Raw genomic sequence first — 20,094 nt, 5'->3', positions numbered from 1 at the left:
CTGTCAATCTAAAGGTTGGTGCTTTGACACCACCCAGGGATGACATTTTTCAGATTGTGAAGTCCCCCTTCCTGACTTGGCGTGAGCTTCCATGAGACTTTGGCCTGCTGAGGGTCAGTATAACCACAAGTCTCTGTGGTGCAATTTGTTGGCGCGTTAGACTGTTCATTTAAAAGTTGGTGATTTGAGCCCACCCAGGGATGCTGTCTTTCTATTTCTAGTGATATGGAAGACCTTCCTGGCCTTACAGTAAGCTTGCTTTTGACCTGCTGTGTTTCCTGTTGTAACATGTGATTGGTGTGTTGTTGAACATGAAAGATGACAAGTTACTATAACTACTGGTAAAATGGCTGTCAATGGTCTCTGATCTTCTGTTACTCAATAGCTTGATCATTCTGTGTTCTCCAAGGAACATATAATTTATTCTTATTAATCTGGCTAGTATGACAACGTAAATGATGTCAATCTGGTATGAAAAAACGTATTATTTATATTTATCTCGCGAGAAGGACAATGTTGGTCCAGTGTGTTTGTGTGTAAATGTATGCCTATACGCCATGAAAGTGACTAGCCACTTCATCATTCTTCCGGAGTCAGTCCCCTAATTATTTTTGAATGGGCTTGGCGATTATGTATTACATTTGTGAAAATGCAGTTGTTTAAAATATATATTTATCATAATATATTTGTGATTGTGGCTGAATTTACTCCTGCCAGATGCCTTTTAATATAATGTTGCGCTGACGAACATTGCGCTACATCTTTGCCCTTTTAAGGCCATTCAAACAGCTAACAAACATTAGAAAACTACAGGGCTACTTCCTTGAAAATGTTGCTGCACTTTCGATGCACGTTAACACAACCATTGGAACAAAGTGTTGTTGTTTCGTAAACTCCATGTTCAGTTGGATGAGAGCACAAATGGCCAGCGATCTAGCGTCAGTATTAAATACACCACAAGTCTCTGTGGCGCAATTGGTTAGCGTGTTAGACTGTTAATCTAAAGGTTGGTGGTTCGAGCCCACCCAGGGACGACAGTTTTCAGTTTGTTGTGCTCCATCATGTCGATGTGACGTCCTGTACCTGTTATGAGATTCCTGTTAAATTGACGTGCTGAGGGTCAATGCCAACACAAGCCTCTCTCGTGCAATCATTTAGTGTGTTCGACTGTCAATCTAAAGGTTGGTGCTTTGACACCACCCAGGGATGACATTTTTCAGATTGTGAAGTCCCCCTTCCTGACTTGGCGTGAGCTTCCATGAGACTTTGGCCTGCTGAGGGTCAGTATAACCACAAGTCTCTGTGGTGCAATTTGTTGGCGCGTTAGACTGTTCATTTAAAAGTTGGTGATTTGAGCCCACCCAGGGATGCTGTCTTTCTATTTCTAGTGATATGGAAGACCTTCCTGGCCTTACAGTAAGCTTGCTTTTGACCTGCTGTGTTTCCTGTTGTAACATGTGATTGGTGTGTTGTTGAACATGAAAGATGACAACTTACTATACCTACTGGTAAAATGGCTGTCAATGGTCTCTGATCTTCTGTTACTCAATAGCTTGATCATTCTGTGTTCTCCAAGGAACATATAATTTATTCTTATTAATCTGGCTAGTATGACAATGTAAATGATGTCAATCTGGTATGAAAAAACGTATTATTTATATTTATCTCGCGAGAAGGACAATGTTGGTCCAGTGTGTTTGTGTGTAAATGTATGCCTATACGCCATGAAAGTGACTAGCCACTTCATCATTCTTCCGGAGTCAGTCCCCTAATTATTTTTGAATGGGCTTGGCGATTATATATTACATTTGTGAAAATGCAGTTGTTTAAAATATATATTTATCATAATATATTTGTGATTGTGGCTGAATTTACTCCTGCCAGATGCCTTTTAATATAATGTTGCGCTGACGAACATTGCGCTACATCTTTGCCCTTTTAAGGCCATTCAAAAAGCTAACAAACATTAGAAAACTACAGGGCTACTTCCTTGAAAATGTTGCTGCACTTTCGATGCACGTTAACACAACCATTGGAACAAAGTGTTGTTGTTTCGTAAACTCCATGTTCAGTTGGATGAGAGCACAAATGGCCAGCGATCTAGCGTCAGTATTAAATACACCACAAGTCTCTGTGGCGCAATTGGTTAGCGCGTTAGACTGTTAATCTAAAGGTTGGTGATTCGAGCCCACCCAGGGGCGACAGTTTTCAGTTTGTTGTGCTCCATGATGTCGATGTGACGTCCTGTACCTGTTATGAGATTCCTGTTAAATTGCCGTGCTGAGGGTCAATGCCAACACAAGCCTCTCTCGTGCAATCAGTTAGTGTGTTTGACTGTCAATCTAAAGGTTGGTGCTTTGACACCACCCAGGGATGACATTTTTCAGATTGTGAAGTCCCCCTTCCTGACTTGGCATGAGCTTCCATGAGACTTTGGCCTGCTGAGGGTCAGTATAACCACAAGTCTCTGTGGTGCAATTTGTTGGCGCGTTAAACTGTTCATTTAAAAGTTGGTGATTTGAGCCCACCCAGGGATGCTGTCTTTCTATTTCTAGTGATATGGAAGACCTTCCTGGCCTTACAGTAAGCTTGCTTTTGACCTGCTGTGTTTCCTGTTGTAACATGTGATTGGTGTGTTGTTGAACATGAAAGATGACAAGTTACTATACCTACTGGTAAAATGGCTGTCAATGGTCTCTGATCTTCTGTTACTCAATAGCTTGATCATTCTGTGTTCTCCAAGGAACATATAATTTATTCTTATTAATCTGGCTAGTATGACAACGTAAATGATGTCAATCTGGTATGAAAAAACGTATTATTTATATTTATCTCGCGAGAAGGACAATGTTGGTCCAGTGTGTTTGTGTGTAAATGTATGCCTATACGCCATAAAAGTGACTAGCCACTTCATCATTCTTCCGGAGTCAGTCCCCTAATTATTTTTGAATGGGCTTGGCGATTATATATTACATTTGTGAAAATGCAGTTGTTTAAAATATATATTTATCATAATATATTTGTGATTGTGGCTGAATTTACTCCTGCCAGATGCCTTTTAATATAATGTTGCGCTGACGAACATTGCGCTACATCGTTGCCCTTTTAAGGCCATTCAAAAAGTTAACAAACATTAGAAAACTACAGGGCTACTTCCTTGAAAATGTTGCTGCACTTTCGATGCACGTTAACACAACCATTGGAACAAAGTGTTGTTGTTTCGTAAACTCCATGTTCAGTTGGATGAGAGCACAAATGGCCAGCGATCTAGCGTCAGTGTTAAATACACCACAAGTCTCTGTGGCGCAATTGGTTAGCGCGTTAGACTGTTAATCTAAAGGTTGGTGGTTCGAGCCCACCCAGGGACGACAGTTTTCAGTTTGTTGTGCTCCATGATGTCGATGTGACGTCCTGTACCTGTTATGAGATTCCTGTTAAATTGCCTTGCTGAGGGTCAATGCCAACACAAGCCTCTCTCGTGCAATCAGTTAGTGTGTTTGACTGTCAATCTAAAGGTTGGTGCTTTGACACCACCCAGGGATGACATTTTTCAGATTGTCAAGTCCCCCTTCCTGACTTGGCGTGAGCTTCCATGAGACTTTGGCCTGCTGAGGGTCAGTATAACCACAAGTCTCTGTGGTGCAATTTGTTGGCACGTTAGACTGTTCATTTAAAAGTTGGTGATTTGAGCCCACCCAGGGATGCTGTCTTTCTATTTCTAGTGATATGGAAGACCTTCCTGGCCTTACAGTAAGCTTGCTTTTGACCTGCTGTGTTTCCTGTTGTAACATGTGATTGGTGTGTTGTTGAACATGAAAGATGACAAGTTACTATACCTACTGGTGAAATGGCTGTCAATGGTCTCTGATCTTCTGTTACTCAATAGCTTGATCATTCTGTGTTCTCCAAGGAACATATAATTTATTCTTATTAGTCTGGCTAGTATGACAACGTAAATGATGTCAATCTGGTATGAAAAAACATATTATTTATATTTATCTCGCGAGAAGGACAATGTTGGTCCAGTGTGTTTGTGTGTAAATGTATGCCTATACGCCATAAAAGTGACTAGCCACTTCATCATTCTTCCGGAGTCAGTCCCCTAATTATTTTTGAATGGGCTTGGCGATTATATATTACATTTGTGAAAATGCAGTTGTTTAAAATATATATTTATCATAATATATTTGTGATTGTGGCTGAATTTACTCCTGCCAGATGCCTTTTAATATAATGTTGCGCTGACGAACATTGCGCTACATCTTTGCCCTTTTAAGGCCATTCAAACAGCTAACAAACATTAGAAAACTACAGGGCTACTTCCTTGAAAATGTTGCTGCACTTTCGATGCACGTTAACACAACCATTGGAACAAAGTGTTGTTGTTTCGTAAACTCCATGTTCAGTTGGATGAGAGCACAAATGGCCAGCGATCTAGCGTCAGTGTTAAATACACCACAAGTCTCTGTGGCGCAATTGGTTAGCGCGTTAGACTGTTAATCTAAAGGTTGGTGATTCGAGCCCACCCAGGGACGACAGTTTTCAGTTTGTTGTGCTCCATGATGTCGATGTGACGTCCTGTACCTGTTATGAGATTCCTGTTAAATTGCCGTGCTGAGGGTCAATGCCAACACAAGCCTATCTCGTGCAATCAGTTAGTGTGTTTGACTGTCAATCTAAAGGTTGGTGCTTTGACACCACCCAGGGATGACATTTTTCAGATTGTGAAGTCCCCCTTCCTGACTTGGCGTGAGCTTCCATGAGACTTTGGCCTGCTGAGGGTCAGTATAACCACAAGTCTCTGTGGTGCAATTTGTTGGCGCGTTAGACTGTTCATTTAAAAGTTGGTGATTTGAGCCCACCCAGGGATGCTGTCTTTCTATTTCTAGTGATATGGAAGACCTTCCTGGCCTTACAGTAAGCTTGCTTTTGACCTGCTGTGTTTCCTGTTGTAACATGTGATTGGTGTGTTGTTGAACATGAAAGATGACAACTTACTATACCTACTGGTAAAATGGCTGTCAATGGTCTCTGATCTTCTGTTACTCAATAGCTTGATCATTCTGTGTTCTCCAAGGAACATATAATTTATTCTTATTAATCTGGCTAGTATGACAACGTAAATGATGTCAATCTGGTATGAAAAAACGTATTATTTATATTTATCTCGCGAGAAGGACAATGTTGGTCCAGTGTTTTTGTGTGTAAATGTATGCCTATACGCCATAAAAGTGACTAGCCACTTCATCATTCTTCCGGAGTCAGTCCCCTAATTATTTTTGAATGGGCTTGGCGATTATATATTACATTTGTGAAAATGCAGTTGTTTAAAATATATATTTATCATAATATATTTGTGATTGTGGCTGAATTTACTCCTGCCAGATGCCTTTTAATATAATGTTGCGCTGACGAACATTGCGCTACATCTTTGCCCTTTTAAGGCCATTCAAACAGCTAACAAACATTAGAAAACTACAGGGCTACTTCCTTGAAAATGTTGCTGCACTTTCGATGCACGTTAACACAACCATTGGAACAAAGTGTTGTTGTTTCGTAAACTCCATGTTCAGTTGGATGAGAGCACAAATGGCCAGCGATCTAGCGTCAGTATTAAATACACCACAAGTCTCTGTGGCGCAATTGGTTAGCGCGTTAGACTGTTAATCTAAAGGTTGGTGGTTCGAGCCCACCCAGGGACGACAGTTTTCAGTTTGTTGTGCTCCATGATGTCGATGTGACGTCCTGTACCTGTTATGAGATTCCTGTTAAATTGCCGTGCTGAGGGTCAATGCCAACACAAGCCTCTCTCGTGCAATCAGTTAGTGTGTTTGACTGTCAATCTAAAGGTTGGTGCTTTGACACCACCCAGGGATGACATTTTTCAGATTGTGAAGTCCCCATTCCTGACTTGGCGTGAGCTTCCATGAGACTTTGGCCTGCTGAGGGTCAGTATAACCACAAGTCTCTTTGGTGGAATTTATTGGAACGTTAGACTGTTCATTTAAAAGTTGGTGATTTGAGCCCACCCAGGGATGCTGTCTTTCTATTTCTAGTGATATGGAAGACCTTCCTGGCCTTACAGTAAGCTTGCTTTTGACCTGCTGTGTTTCCTGTTGTAACATGTGATTGGTGTGTTGTTGAACATGAAAGATGACAAGTTACTATACCTACTGGTAAAATGGCTGTCAATGGTCTCTGATCTTCTGTTACTCAATAGCTTGATCATTCTGTGTTCTCCAAGGAACATATAATTTATTCTTATTAATCTGGCTAGTATGACAACGTAAATGATGTCAATCTGGTATGAAAAAACATATTATTTATATTTATCTCGCGAGAAGGACAATGTTGGTCCAGTGTGTTTGTGTGTAAATGTATGCCTATACGCCATAAAAGTGACTAGCCACTTCATCATTCTTCCGGAGTCAGTCCCCTAATTATTTTTGAATGGGCTTGGCGATTATATATTACATTTGTGAAAATGCAGTTGTTTAAAATATATATTTATCATAATATATTTGTGATTGTGGCTGAATTTACTCCTGCCAGATGCCTTTTAATATAATGTTGCGCTGACGAACATTGCGCTACATCTTTGCCCTTTTAAGGCCATTCAAAAAGCTAACAAACATTAGAAAACTACAGGGCTACTTCCTTGAAAATGTTGCTGCACTTTCGATGCACGTTAACACAACCATTGGAACAAAGTGTTGTTGTTTCGTAAACTCCATGTTCAGTTGGATGAGAGCACAAATGGCCAGCGATCTAGCGTCAGTATTAAATACACCACAAGTCTCTGTGGCGCAATTGGTTAGCGCTTTAGACTGTTAATCTAAAGGTTGGTGGTTCGAGCCCACCCAGGGACGACAGTTTTCAGTTTGTTGTGCTCCATGATGTCGATGTGACGTCCTGTACCTGTTATGAGATTCCTGTTAAATTGCCGTGCTGAGGGTCAATGCCAACACAAGCCTCTCTCGTGCAATCAGTTAGTGTGTTTGACTGTCAATCTAAAGGTTGGTGCTTTGACACCACCCAGGGATGACATTTTTCAGATTGTGAAGTCCCCCTTCCTGACTTGGCGTGAGCTTCCATGAGACTTTGGCCTGCTGAGGGTCAGTATAACCACAAGTCTCTGTGGTGCAATTTGTTGGCGCGTTAGACTGTTCATTTAAAAGTTGGTGATTTGAGCCCACCCAGGGATGCTGTCTTTCTATTTCTAGTGATATGGAAGACCTTCCTGGCCTTACAGTAAGCTTGCTTTTGACCTGCTGTGTTTCCTGTTGTAACATGTGATTGGTGTTGTTGAACATGAAAGATGACAAGTTACTATACCTACTGGTAAAATGGCTGTCAATGGTCTCTGATCTTCTGTTACTCAATAGCTTGATCATTCTGTGTTCTCCAAGGAACATATAATTTATTCTTATTAATCTGGCTAGTATGACAACGTAAATGATGTCAATCTGGTATGAAAAAACGTATTATTTATATTTATCTCGCGAGAAGGACAATGTTGGTCCAGTGTTTTTGTGTGTAAATGTATGCCTATACGCCATAAAAGTGACTAGCCACTTCATCATTCTTCCGGAGTCAGTCCCCTAATTATTTTTGAATGGGCTTGGCGATTATATATTACATTTGTGAAAATGCAGTTGTTTAAAATATATATTTATCATAATATATTTGTGATTGTGGCTGAATTTACTCCTGCCAGATGCCTTTTAATATAATGTTGCGCTGACGAACATTGCGCTACATCTTTGCCCTTTTAAGGCCATTCAAACAGCTAACAAACATTAGAAAACTACAGGGCTACTTCCTTGAAAATGTTACTGCACTTTCGATGCACGTTAACACAACCATTGGAACAAAGTGTTGTTGTTTCGTAAACTCCATGTTCAGTTGGATGAGAGCACAAATGGCCAGCGATCTAGCATCAGTATTAAATACACCACAAGTCTCTGTGGCGCAATTGGTTAGCGCGTTAGACTGTTAATCTAAAGGCTGGTGGTTCGAGCCCACCCAGGGACGACATGTCGATGTGACGTCCTATTCCTGTTAAATTGCCGTGCTGAGGGTCAATGCCAACACAAGCCTCTCTCGTGCAGTCAGTTAGTGTGTTTGACTGTCAATCTAAAGGTTGGTGCTTTGACACCACCCAGGGATGACATTTTTCAGATTGTGAAGTCCCCATTCCTGACTTGGCGTGAGCTTCCATGAGACTTTGGCCTGCTGAGGGTCAGTATAACCACAAGTCTCTTTGGTGCAATTTGTTGGCGCGTTAGACTGTTCATTTAAAAGTTGGTGATTTGAGCCCACCCAGGGATGCTGTCTTTCTATTTCTAGTGATATGGAAGACCTTCCTGGCCTTACAGTAAGCTTGCTTTTGACCTGCTGTGTTTCCTGTTGTAACATGTGATTGGTGTGTTGTTGAACATGAAAGATGACAAGTTACTATACCTACTGGTAAAATGGCTGTCAATGGTCTCTGATCTTCTGTTACTCAATAGCTTGATCATTCTGTGTTCTCCAAGGAACATATAATTTATTCTTATTAATCTGGCTAGTATGACAACGTAAATGATGTCAATCTGGTATGAAAAAACATATTATTTATATTTATCTCGCGAGAAGGACAATGTTGGTCCAGTGTGTTTGTGTGTAAATGTATGCCTATACGCCATAAAAGTGACTAGCCACTTCATCATTCTTCCGGAGTCAGTCCCCTAATTATTTTTGAATGGGCTTGGCGATTATATATTACATTTGTGAAAATGCAGTTGTTTAAAATATATATTTATCATAATATATTTGTGATTGTGGCTGAATTTACTCCTGCCAGATGTCTTTTAATATAATGTTGCGCTGACGAACATTGCGCTACATCTTTGCCCTTTTAAGGCCATTCAAAAAGCTAACAAACATTAGAAAACTACAGGGCTACTTCCTTGAAAATGTTGCTGCACTTTCGATGCACGTTAACACAACCATTGGAACAAAGTGTTGTTGTTTCGTAAACTCCATGTTCAGTTGGATGAGAGCACAAATGGCCAGCGATCTAGCGTCAGTATTAAATACACCACAAGTCTCTGTGGCGCAATTGGTTACCGCGTTAGACTGTTAATCTAAAGGTTGGTGGTTCGAGCCCACCCAGGGACGACATGTCGATGTGACGTCCTATTCCTGTTAAATTGCCGTGCTGAGGGTCAATGCCAACACAAGCCTCTCTCGTGCAATCAGTTAGTGTGTTTGACTGTCAATCTAAAGGTTGGTGCTTTGACACCACCCAGGGATTACATTTTTCAGATTGTGAAGTCCCCCTTCCTGACTTGGCGTGAGCTTCCATGAGACTTTGGCCTGCTGAGGGTCAGTATAACCACAAGTCTCTGTGGTGCAATTTGTTGGCGCGTTAGACTGTTAATTTAAAAGTTGGTGATTTGAGCCCACCCAGGGATGCTGTCTTTCTATTTCTAGTGATATGGAAGACCTTCCTGGCCTTACAGTAAGCTTGCTTTTGACCTGCTGTGTTTCCTGTTGTAACATGTGATTGGTGTGTTGTTGAACATGAAAGATGACAACTTACTATACCTACTGGTAAAATGGCTGTCAATGGTCTCTGATCTTCTGTTACTCAATAGCTTGATCATTCTGTGTTCTCCAAGGAACATATCATTTATTCTTATTAATCTGGCTTGTATGACAATGTAAATGATGTCAATCTGGTATGAAAAAACATATTATTTATATTTATCTCGCGAGAAGGACAATGTTGGTCCAGTGTGTTTGTGTGTAAATGTATGCCTATACGCCATGAAAGTGACTAGCCCCTTCATCATTCTTCCGGAGTCAGTCCCCTAATTATTTTTGAATGGGCTTGGCGATTATGTATTACATTTGTGAAAATGCAGTTGTTTAAAATATATATTTATCATAATATATTTGTGATTGTGGCTGAATTTACTCCTGCCAGATGCCTTTTAATATAATGTTGCGCTGACGAACATTGCGCTACATCTTTTCCCTTTTAAGGCCATTCAAAAAGCTAACAAACATTAGAAAACTACAGGGCTACTTCCTTGAAAATGTTGCTGCACTTTCGATGCACGTTAACACAACCATTGGAACAAAGTGTTGTTGTTTCGTAAACTCCATGTTCGTCAGTATTAAAGACACCACAAGTCTCTGTGGCGCAATTGGTTAGCGCGTTAGACTGTTAATCTAAAGGTTGGTGGTTCGAGCCCACCCAGGGTCGACAGTTTTCAGTTTGTTGTGCTCCATGATGTCGATGTGACGTCCTGTTATGAGATTCCTGTTAAATTGACTTGCTGAGGGTCAATGCCAACACAAGCCTCTCTCGTGCAATCATTTAGTGTGTTTGACTGTCAATCTAAAGGTTGGTGCTTTGACACCACCCAGGGATGACATTTTTCAATTGGTTAGCGCGTTAGACTGTTAATCTAAAGGTTGGTGGTTCGAGCCCACCCAGGGACGACAGTTTTCAGTTTGTTGTGCTCCATGATGTCGATGTGACGTCCTGTACCTGTTATGAGATTCCTGTTAAATTGCCGTGCTGACGGTCAATGCCAACACAAGCCTCTCTCGTGCAATCAGTTAGTGTGTTTGACTGTCAATCTAAAGGTTGGTGCTTTGACACCACCCAGGGATGACATTTTTCAGATTGTGAAGTCCCCCTTCCTGACTTGGCGTGAGCTTCCATGAGACTTTGGCCTGCTGAGGGTCAGTATAACCACAAATCTCTGTGGTGCAATTTGTTGGCGCGTTAGACTGTTCATTTAAAAGTTGGTGATTTGAGCCCACCCAGGGATGCTGTCTTTCTATTTCTAGTGATATGGAAGACCTTCCTGGCCTTACAGTAAGCTTGCTTTTGACCTGCTGTGTTTCCTGTTGTAACATGTGATTGGTGTGTTGTTGAACATGAAAGATGACAACTTACTATACCTACTGGTAAAATGGCTGTCAATGGTCTCTGATCTTCTGTTACTCAATAGCTTGATCATTCTGTGTTCTCCAAGGAACATATCATTTATTCTTATTAATCTGGCTTGTATGACAATGTAAATGATGTCAATCTGGTATGAAAAAACATATTATTTATATTTATCTCGCGAGAAGGACAATGTTGGTCCAGTGTGTTTGTGTGTAAATGTATGCCTATACGCCATGAAAGTGACTAGCCCCTTCATCATTCTTCCGGAGTCAGTCCCCTAATTATTTTTGAATGGGCTTGGCGATTATGTATTACATTTGTGAAAATGCAGTTGTTTAAAATATATATTTATCATAATATATTTGTGATTGTGGCTGAATTTACTCCTGCCAGATGCCTTTTAATATAATGTTGCGCTGACGAACATTGCGCTACATCTTTTCCCTTTTAAGGCCATTCAAAAAGCTAACAAACATTAGAAAACTACAGGGCTACTTCCTTGAAAATGTTGCTGCACTTTCGATGCACGTTAACACAACCATTGGAACAAAGTGTTGTTGTTTCGTAAACTCCATGTTCGTCAGTATTAAAGACACCACAAGTCTCTGTGGCGCAATTGGTTAGCGCGTTAGACTGTTAATCTAAAGGTTGGTGGTTCGAGCCCACCCAGGGTCGACAGTTTTCAGTTTGTTGTGCTCCATGATGTCGATGTGACGTCCTGTTATGAGATTCCTGTTAAATTGACTTGCTGAGGGTCAATGCCAACACAAGCCTCTCTCGTGCAATCATTTAGTGTGTTTGACTGTCAATCTAAAGGTTGGTGCTTTGACACCACCCAGGGATGACATTTTTCAATTGGTTAGCGCGTTAGACTGTTAATCTAAAGGTTGGTGGTTCGAGCCCACCCAGGGACGACAGTTTTCAGTTTGTTGTGCTCCATGATGTCGATGTGACGTCCTGTACCTGTTATGAGATTCCTGTTAAATTGCCGTGCTGACGGTCAATGCCAACACAAGCCTCTCTCGTGCAATCAGTTAGTGTGTTTGACTGTCAATCTAAAGGTTGGTGCTTTGACACCACCCAGGGATGACATTTTTCAGATTGTGAAGTCCCCCTTCCTGACTTGGCGTGAGCTTCCATGAGACTTTGGCCTGCTGAGGGTCAGTATAACCACAAATCTCTGTGGTGCAATTTGTTGGCGCGTTAGACTGTTCATTTAAAAGTTGGTGATTTGAGCCCACCCAGGGATGCTGTCTTTCTATTTCTAGTGATATGGAAGACCTTCCTGGCCTTACAGTAAGCTTGCTTTTGACCTGCTGTGTTTCCTGTTGTAACATGTGATTGGTGTGTTGTTGAACATGAAAGATGACAACTTACTATACCTACTGGTAAAATGGCTGTCAATGGTCTCTGATCTTCTGTTACTCAATAGCTTGATCATTCTGTGTTCTCCAAGGAACATATAATTTATTCTTATTAATCTGGCTAGTATGACAACGTAAATGATGTCAATCTGGTATGAAAAAACATATTATTTATATTTATCTCGCGAGAAGGACAATGTTGGTCCAGTGTGTTTGTGTGTAAATGTATGCCTATACGCCATAAAAGTGACTAGCCAGTTCATCATTCTTCCGGAGTCAGTCCCCTAATTATTTTTGAATGGGCTTGGCGATTATATATTACATTTGTGAAAATGCAGTTGTTTAAAATATATATTTATCATAATATATTTGTGATTGTGGCTGAATTTACTCCTGCCAGATGCCTTTTAATATAATGTTGTGCTGACGAACATTGCGCTACATCTTTTCCCTTTTAAGGCCATTCAAAAAGCTAACAAACATTAGAAAACTACAGGGCTACTTCCTTGAAAATGTTGCTGCACTTTCGATGCACGTTAACACAACCATTGGAACAAAGTGTTGTTGTTTCGTAAACTCCATGTTCAGTTGGATGAGAGCAGAAATGGCCAGCGATCTAGCGTCAGTATTATGTACACCACAAGTCTCTGTGGCGCAATTGGTTAGCGCGTTAGACTGTTAATCTAAAGGTTGGTGGTTCGAGCCCACCCAGGGACGACAGTTTTCAGTTTGTTGTGCTCCATGATGTCGATGTGAGATTCCTGTTAAATTGACTTGCTGAGGGTCAAGCCTCTCTCGTGCAATCAGTTAGTGTGTTTGACTGTCAATCTAAAGGTTGGTGCTTTGACACCACCCAGGGATGACATTTTTCAGATTGTGAAGTCCCCCTTCCTGACTTGGCGTGAGCTTCCATGAGACTTTGGCCTGCTGAGGGTCAGTATAACCACAAGTCTCTGTGGTGCAATTTGTTGGCGCGTTAGACTGTTAATTTAAAAGTTGGTGATTTGAGCCCACCCAGGGATGCTGTCTTTCTATTTATAGTGATATGGAAGACCTTCCTGGCCTTACAGTAAGCTTGCTTTTGACCTGCTGTGTTTCCTGTTGTAACATGTGATTGGTGTGTTGTTGAACATGAAAGATGACAACTTACTATACCTACTGGTAAAATGGCTGTCAATGGTCTCTGATCTTCTGTTACTCAATAGCTTGATCATTCTGTGTTCTCCAAGGAACATATCATTTATTCTTATTAATCTGGCTAGTATGACAACGTAAATGATGTCAATCTGGTATGAAAAAACGTATTATTCATATTTATCTCGCGAGAAGGACAATGTTGGTCCAGTGTGTTTGTGTGTAAATGTATGCCTATACGCCATAAAAGTGACTAGCCAGTTCATCATTCTTCCGGAGTCAGTCCCCTAATTATTTTTGAATGGGCTTGGCGATTATATATTACATTTGTGAAAATGCAGTTGTTTAAAATATATATTTATCATAATATATTTGTGATTGTGGCTGAATTTACTCCTGCCAGATGCCTTTTAATATAATGTTGCGCTGACGAACATTGCGCTACATCTTTTCCCTTTTAAGGCCATTCAAAAAGCTAACAAACATTAGAAAACTACAGGGCTACTTCCTTGAAAATGTTGCTGCACTTTCGATGCACGTTAACACAACCATTGGAACAAAGTGTTGTTGTTTCGTAAACTCCATGTTCAGTTGGATGAGAGCACAAATGGCCAGCGATCTAGCGTCAGTATTATTATACACCACAAGTCTCTGTGGCGCAATTGGTTAGCGCGTTAGACTGTTAATCTAAAGGTTGGTGGTTCGAGCCCACCCAGGGACGACAGTTTTCAGTTTGTTGTGCTCCATGATGTCGATGTGACGTCCTGTTATGAGATTCCTGTTAAATTGCCGTGCTGAGGGTCAATGCCAACACAAGCCTCTCTCGTGCAATCAGTTAGTGTGTTTGACTGTCAATCTAAAGGTTGGTGCTTTGACACCACCCAGGGATGACATTTTTCAGATTGTGAAGTTCCCCTTCCTGACTTGGCGTGAGCTTCCATGAGACTTTGGCCTGCTGAGGGTCAGTATAACCACAAGTCTCTGTGGTGCAATTTGTTGGCGCGTTAGACTGTTCATTTAAAAGTTGGTGATTTGAGCCCACCCAGGGATGCTGTCTTTCTATTTCTAGTGATATGGAAGACCTTCCTGGCCTTACAGTAAGCTTGCTTTTGACCTGCTGTGTTTCCTGTTGTAACATGTGATTGGTGTGTTGTTGAACATGAAAGATGACAACTTACTATACCTACTGGTAAAATGGCTGTCAATGGTCTCTGATCTTCTGTTACTCAATAGCTTGATCATTCTGTGTTCTCCAAGGAACATATCATTTATTCTTATTAATCTGGCTAGTATGACAATGTAAATGATGTCAATCTGGTATGAAAAAACATATTATTTATATTTATCTCGCGAGAAGGACAATGTTGGTCCAGTGTGTTTGTGTGTAAATGTATGCCTATACGCCATGAAAGTGACTAGCCCCTTCATCATTCTTCTGGAGTCAGTGCCCTAATTATTTTTGAATGGGCTTGGCGATTATGTATTACATTTGTGAAAATGCAGTTGTTTAAAATATATATTTATCATAATATATTTGTGATTGTGGCTGAATTTACTCCTGCCAGATGCCTTTTAATATAATGTTGCGCTGACGAACATTGCGCTACATCTTTTCCCTTTTAAGGCCATTCAAAAAGCTAACAAACATTAGAAAACTACAGGGCTACTTCCTTGAAAATGTTGCTGCACTTTCGATGCACGTTAATACAACCATTGGAACAAAGTGTTGTTGTTTCGTAAACTCCATGTTCAGTTGGATGAGAGCACAAATGGCCAGCGATCTAGCGTCAGTATTATATACACCACAAGTCTCTGTGGCGCAATTGGTTAGCGCGTTAGACTGTTAATCTAAAGGTTGGTGGTTCGAGGCCACCCAGGGACGACAGTTTTCAGTTTGTTGTGCTCCATGATGTCGATGTGACGTCCTGTTATGAGATTCCTGTTAAATTGCCGTGCTGAGGGTCAATGCCAACACAAGCCTCTCTCGTGCAATCAGTTAGTGTGTTTGACTGTCAATCTAAAGGTTGGTGCTTTGACACCACCCAGGGATGACATTTTTCAGATTGTGAAGTTCCCCTTCCTGACTTGGCGTGAGCTTCCATGAGACTTTGGCCTGCTGAGGGTCAGTATAACCACAAGTCTCTGTGGTGCAATTTGTTGGCGCGTTAGACTGTTCATTTAAAAGTTGGTGATTTGAGCCCACCCAGGGATGCTGTCTTTCTATTTCTAGTGATATGGAAGACCTTCCTGGCCTTACAGTAAGCTTGCTTTTGACCTGCTGTGTTTCCTGTTGTAACATGTGATTGGTGTGTTGTTGAACATGAAAGATGACAACTTACTATACCTACTGGTAAAATGGCTGTCAATGGTCTCTGATCTTCTGTTACTCAATAGCTTGATCATTCTGTGTTCTCCAAGGAACATATCATTTATTCTTATTAATCTGGCTAGTATGACAATGTAAATGATGTCAATCTGGTATGAAAAAACATATTATTTATATTTATCTCGCGAGAAGGACAATGTTGGTCCAGTGTGTTTGTGTGTAAATGTATGCCTATACGCCATGAAAGTGACTAGCCCCTTCATCATTCTTCTGGAGTCAGTGCCCTAATTATTTTTGAATGGGCTTGGCGATTATGTATTACATTTGTGAAAATGCAGTTGTTTAAAATATATATTTATCATAATATATTTGTGATTGTGGCTGAATTTACTCCTGCCAGATGCCTTTTAATATAATGTTGCGCTGACGAACATTGCGCTACATCTTTTCCCTTTTAAGGCCATTCAAAAAGCTAACAAACATTAGAAAACTACAGGGCTACTTCCTTGAAAATGTTGCTGCACTTTCGATGCACGTTAATACAACCATTGGAACAAAGTGTTGTTGTTTCGTAAACTCCATGTTCAGTTGGATGAGAGCACAAATGGCCAGCGATCTAGCGTCAGTATTATATACACCACAAGTCTCTGTGGCGCAATTGGTTAGCGCGTTAGACTGTTAATCTAAAGGTTGGTGGTTCGAGGCCACCCAGGGACGACAGTTTTCAGTTTGTTGTGCTCCATGATGTCGATGTGACGTCCTGTACCTGTTATGAGATTCCTGTTAAATTGACTTGCTGAGGGTCAATGCCAACACAAGCCTCTCTCGTGCAATCAGTTAGTGTGTTTGACTGTCAATCTAAAGGTTGGTGCTTTGACACCACCCAGGGATGACATTTTTCAGATTGTGAAGTCCCCCTTCCTGACTTGGCGTGAGCTTCCATGAGACTTTGGCCTGCTGAGGGTCAGTATAACCACAAGTCTCTGTGGTGCAATTTGTTGGCGCGTTAGACTGTTCATTTAAAAGTTGGTGATTTGAGCCCACCCAGGGATGCTGTCTTTCTATTTCTAGTGATATGGAAGACCTTCCTGGCCTTACAGTAAGCTTGCTTTTGACCTGCTGTGTTTCCTGTTGTAACATGTGATTGGTGTGTTGTTGAACATGAAAGATGACAACTTACTATACCTACTGGTAAAATGGCTGTCAATGGTCTCTGATCTTCTGTTACTCAATAGCTTGATCATTCTGTGTTCTCCAAGGAACATATCATTTATTCTTATTAATCTGGCTAGTATGACAATGTAAATGATGTCAATCTGGTATGAAAAAACATATTATTTATATTTATCTCGCGAGAAGGACAATGTTGGTCCAGTGTGTTTGTGTGTAAATGTATGCCTATACGCCATGAAAGTGACTAGCCCCTTCATCATTCTTCCGGAGTCAGTGCCCTAATTATTTTTGAATGGGCTTGGCGATTATGTATTACATTTGTGAAAATGCAGTTGTTTAAAATATATATTTATCATAATATATTTGTGATTGTGGCTGAATTTACTCCTGCCAGATGCCTTTTAATATAATGTTGCGCTGACGAACATTGCGCTACATCTTTTCCCTTTTAAGGCCATTCAAAAAGCTAACAAACATTAGAAAACTACAGGGCTACTTCCTTGAAAATGTTGCTGCACTTTCGATGCACGTTAATACAACCATTGGAACAAAGTGTTGTTGTTTCGTAAACTCCATGTTCAGTTGGATGAGAGCACAAATGGCCAGCGATCTAGCGTCAGTATTATATACACCACAAGTCTCTGTGGCGCAATTGGTTACCGCGTTAGACTGTTAATCTAAAGGTTGGTGGTTCGAGGCCACCCAGGGACGACAGTTTTCAGTTTGTTGTGCTCCATGATGTCGATGTGACGTCCTGTACCTGTTATGAGATTCCTGTTAAATTGACTTGCTGAGGGTCAATGCCAACACAAGCCTCTCTCGTGCAATCAGTTAGTGTGTTTGACTGTCAATCTAAAGGTTGGTGCTTTGACACCACCCAGGGATGACATTTTTCAGATTGTGAAGTCCCCCTTCCTGACTTGGCGTGAGCTTCCATGAGACTTTGGCCTGCTGAGGGTCAGTATAACCACAAGTCTCTGTGGTGCAATTTGTTGGCGCGTTAGACTGTTAATTTAAAAGTTGGTGATTTGAGCCCACCCAGGGATGCTGTCTTTCTATTTCTAGTGATATGGAAGACCTTCCTGGCCTTACAGTAAGCTTGCTTTTGACCTGCTGTGTTTCCTGTTGTAACATGTGATTGGTGTGTTGTTGAACATGAAAGATGACAAGTTACTGTACCTACTGGTAAAATGGCTGTCAATGGTCTCTGATCTTCTGTTACTCAATAGCTTGATCATTCTGTGTTCTCCAAGGAACATATCATTTATTCTTATTAATCTGGCTAGTATGACAATGTAAATGATGTCAATCTGGTATGAAAAAACATATTATTTATATTTATCTCGCGAGAAGGACAATGTTGGTCCAGTGTGTTTGTGTGTAAATGTATGCCTATACGCCATGAAAGTGACTAGCCACTTCATCATTCTTCCGGAGTCAGTCCCCTAATTATTTTTGAATGGGCTTGGCGATTATATATTAAATTTGTGAAAATGCAGTTGTTTAAAATATATATTTATCATAATATATTTGTGATTGTGGCTGAATTTACTCCTGCCAGATGCCTTTTAATATAATGTTGCGCTGACGAACATTGCGCTACATCTTTTCCCTTTTAAGGCCATTCAAAAAGCTAACAAACATTAGAAAACTACAGGGCTACTTCCTTGAAAATGTTGCTGCACTTTCGATGCACGTTAACACAACCATTGGAACAAAGTGTTGTTGTTTCGTAAACTCCATGTTCAGTTGGATGAGAGCACAAATGGCCAGCGATCTAGCGTCAGTATTAAATACAACACAAGTCTCTGTGGCGCAATTGGTTAGCGTGTTCGACTGTTGATCTAAAGGTTGGTGGTTCGAGTCCACCCAGGGTCGACAGTTTTCAGTTTGTTGTGCTCCATGATGTCGATGTGACTACCTGTTATGAGATTCCTGTTAAATTGACGTGCTGAGGGTCAATGTCAACACAAGCCTCTCTCGTGCAATCAGTTAGTGTGTTTGACTGTCAATCTAAAGGTTGGTGCTTTGACACCACCCAGGGATGACATTTTTCAGATTGTGAAGTCCCCCTTCCTGACTTGGCGTGAGCTTCCATGAGACTTTGGCCTGCTGAGGGTCAGTATAACCACAAGTCTCTGTGGTGCAATTTGTTGGCGCGTTAGACTGTTCATTTAAAAGTTGGTGATTTGAGCCCACCCAGGGATGCTGTCTTTCTATTTCTAGTGATATGGAAGACCTTCCTGGCCTTACAGTAAGCTTGCTTTTGACCTGCTGTGTTTCCTGTTGTAACATGTGATTGGTGTGTTGTTGAACATGAAAGATGACAAGTTACTATACCTACTGGTAAAATGGCTGTCAATGGTCTCTGATCTTCTGTTACTCAATAGCTTGATCATTCTGTGTTCTCCAAGGAACATATAATTTATTCTTATTAATCTGGCTAGTATGACAACGTAAATGATGTCAATCTGGTATGAAAAAACATATTATTTATATTTATCTCGCGAGATGGACAATGTTGGTCCAGTGTGTTTGTGTGTAAATGTATGCCTATACGCCATGAAAGTGACTAGCCACTTCATCATTCTTCCGGAGTCAGTCCCCTAATTATTTTTGAATGGGCTTGGCGATTATATATTACATTTGTGAAAATGCAGTTGTTTAATATATATTTATCATAATATATTTGTGATTGTGGCTGAATTTACTCCTGCCAGATGCCTTTTAATATAATGTTGCGCTGACGAACATTGCGCTACATCTTTGCCCTTTTAAGGCCATTCAAAAAGCTAACAAACATTAGAAAACTACAGGGCTACTTCCTTGAAAATGTTGCTGCACTTTCGATGCACGTTAACACAACCATTGGAACAAAGTGTTGTTGTTTCCTAAACTCCATGTTCAGTTGGATGAGAGCACTAATGGCCAGCGATCTAGCGTCAGTATTAAATACACCACAAGTCTCTGTGACGCAATTGGTTAGCGCGTTAGACTGTTCATCTAAAGGTTGGTGGTTCAAGCCCACCCAGGGACGACAGTTTTCAGTTTGTTGTGCTCCATGATGTCGATGTGACGTCCTGTACCTGTTATGAGATTCCTGTTAAATTGCCGTGCTGAGGGTCAATGCCAACACAAGCCTCTCT

The 20,094-nt window shown here is 40.8% G+C and overlaps 15 non-coding genes across 15 annotated transcripts; all 15 read left to right on the top strand.

Annotated features, from left to right (window-relative positions):
* Window positions 1–960: 960 nt before the first annotated feature.
* trnan-guu lies at window positions 961–1,034 on the top strand. Its single transcript has one exon. It is a non-coding gene; the product is annotated as a tRNA-Asn (tRNA).
* Window positions 1,035–2,127: 1,093 nt separating this feature from the next.
* Window positions 2,128–2,201, top strand: trnan-guu. Its single transcript has one exon. It is a non-coding gene; the product is annotated as a tRNA-Asn (tRNA).
* A 1,093-nt stretch (window positions 2,202–3,294) lies between these two features.
* trnan-guu lies at window positions 3,295–3,368 on the top strand. The gene has a single exon. It is a non-coding gene; the product is annotated as a tRNA-Asn (tRNA).
* A 1,093-nt stretch (window positions 3,369–4,461) lies between these two features.
* Window positions 4,462–4,535, top strand: trnan-guu. The gene has a single exon. It is a non-coding gene; the product is annotated as a tRNA-Asn (tRNA).
* A 1,093-nt stretch (window positions 4,536–5,628) lies between these two features.
* Window positions 5,629–5,702, top strand: trnan-guu. The gene has a single exon. It is a non-coding gene; the product is annotated as a tRNA-Asn (tRNA).
* A 1,093-nt stretch (window positions 5,703–6,795) lies between these two features.
* On the top strand, window positions 6,796–6,869 carry trnan-guu. The gene has a single exon. It is a non-coding gene; the product is annotated as a tRNA-Asn (tRNA).
* A 1,091-nt stretch (window positions 6,870–7,960) lies between these two features.
* Window positions 7,961–8,034, top strand: trnan-guu. The gene has a single exon. It is a non-coding gene; the product is annotated as a tRNA-Asn (tRNA).
* A 1,054-nt stretch (window positions 8,035–9,088) lies between these two features.
* trnan-guu lies at window positions 9,089–9,162 on the top strand. The gene has a single exon. It is a non-coding gene; the product is annotated as a tRNA-Asn (tRNA).
* Window positions 9,163–10,181: 1,019 nt separating this feature from the next.
* Window positions 10,182–10,258, top strand: trnan-guu. The gene has a single exon. It is a non-coding gene; the product is annotated as a tRNA-Asn (tRNA).
* Window positions 10,259–11,552: 1,294 nt separating this feature from the next.
* Window positions 11,553–11,629, top strand: trnan-guu. Its single transcript has one exon. It is a non-coding gene; the product is annotated as a tRNA-Asn (tRNA).
* Window positions 11,630–12,958: 1,329 nt separating this feature from the next.
* Window positions 12,959–13,032, top strand: trnan-guu. Its single transcript has one exon. It is a non-coding gene; the product is annotated as a tRNA-Asn (tRNA).
* Window positions 13,033–14,096: 1,064 nt separating this feature from the next.
* On the top strand, window positions 14,097–14,170 carry trnan-guu. Its single transcript has one exon. It is a non-coding gene; the product is annotated as a tRNA-Asn (tRNA).
* A 1,087-nt stretch (window positions 14,171–15,257) lies between these two features.
* On the top strand, window positions 15,258–15,331 carry trnan-guu. Its single transcript has one exon. It is a non-coding gene; the product is annotated as a tRNA-Asn (tRNA).
* A 1,087-nt stretch (window positions 15,332–16,418) lies between these two features.
* On the top strand, window positions 16,419–16,492 carry trnan-guu. Its single transcript has one exon. It is a non-coding gene; the product is annotated as a tRNA-Asn (tRNA).
* A 1,093-nt stretch (window positions 16,493–17,585) lies between these two features.
* Window positions 17,586–17,659, top strand: trnan-guu. Its single transcript has one exon. It is a non-coding gene; the product is annotated as a tRNA-Asn (tRNA).
* Window positions 17,660–20,094: the final 2,435 nt, after the last annotated feature.

The sequence above is a fragment of the Oncorhynchus mykiss genome, unplaced genomic scaffold (genome assembly GCF_013265735.2).
Source record: "Oncorhynchus mykiss isolate Arlee unplaced genomic scaffold, USDA_OmykA_1.1 un_scaffold_322, whole genome shotgun sequence".
Lineage (NCBI taxonomy): Eukaryota > Metazoa > Chordata > Actinopteri > Salmoniformes > Salmonidae > Oncorhynchus > Oncorhynchus mykiss.
The sequence above is the reverse complement of the archived record's forward strand: the minus strand, read 5'-3'. Positions and strand labels throughout refer to the sequence as shown.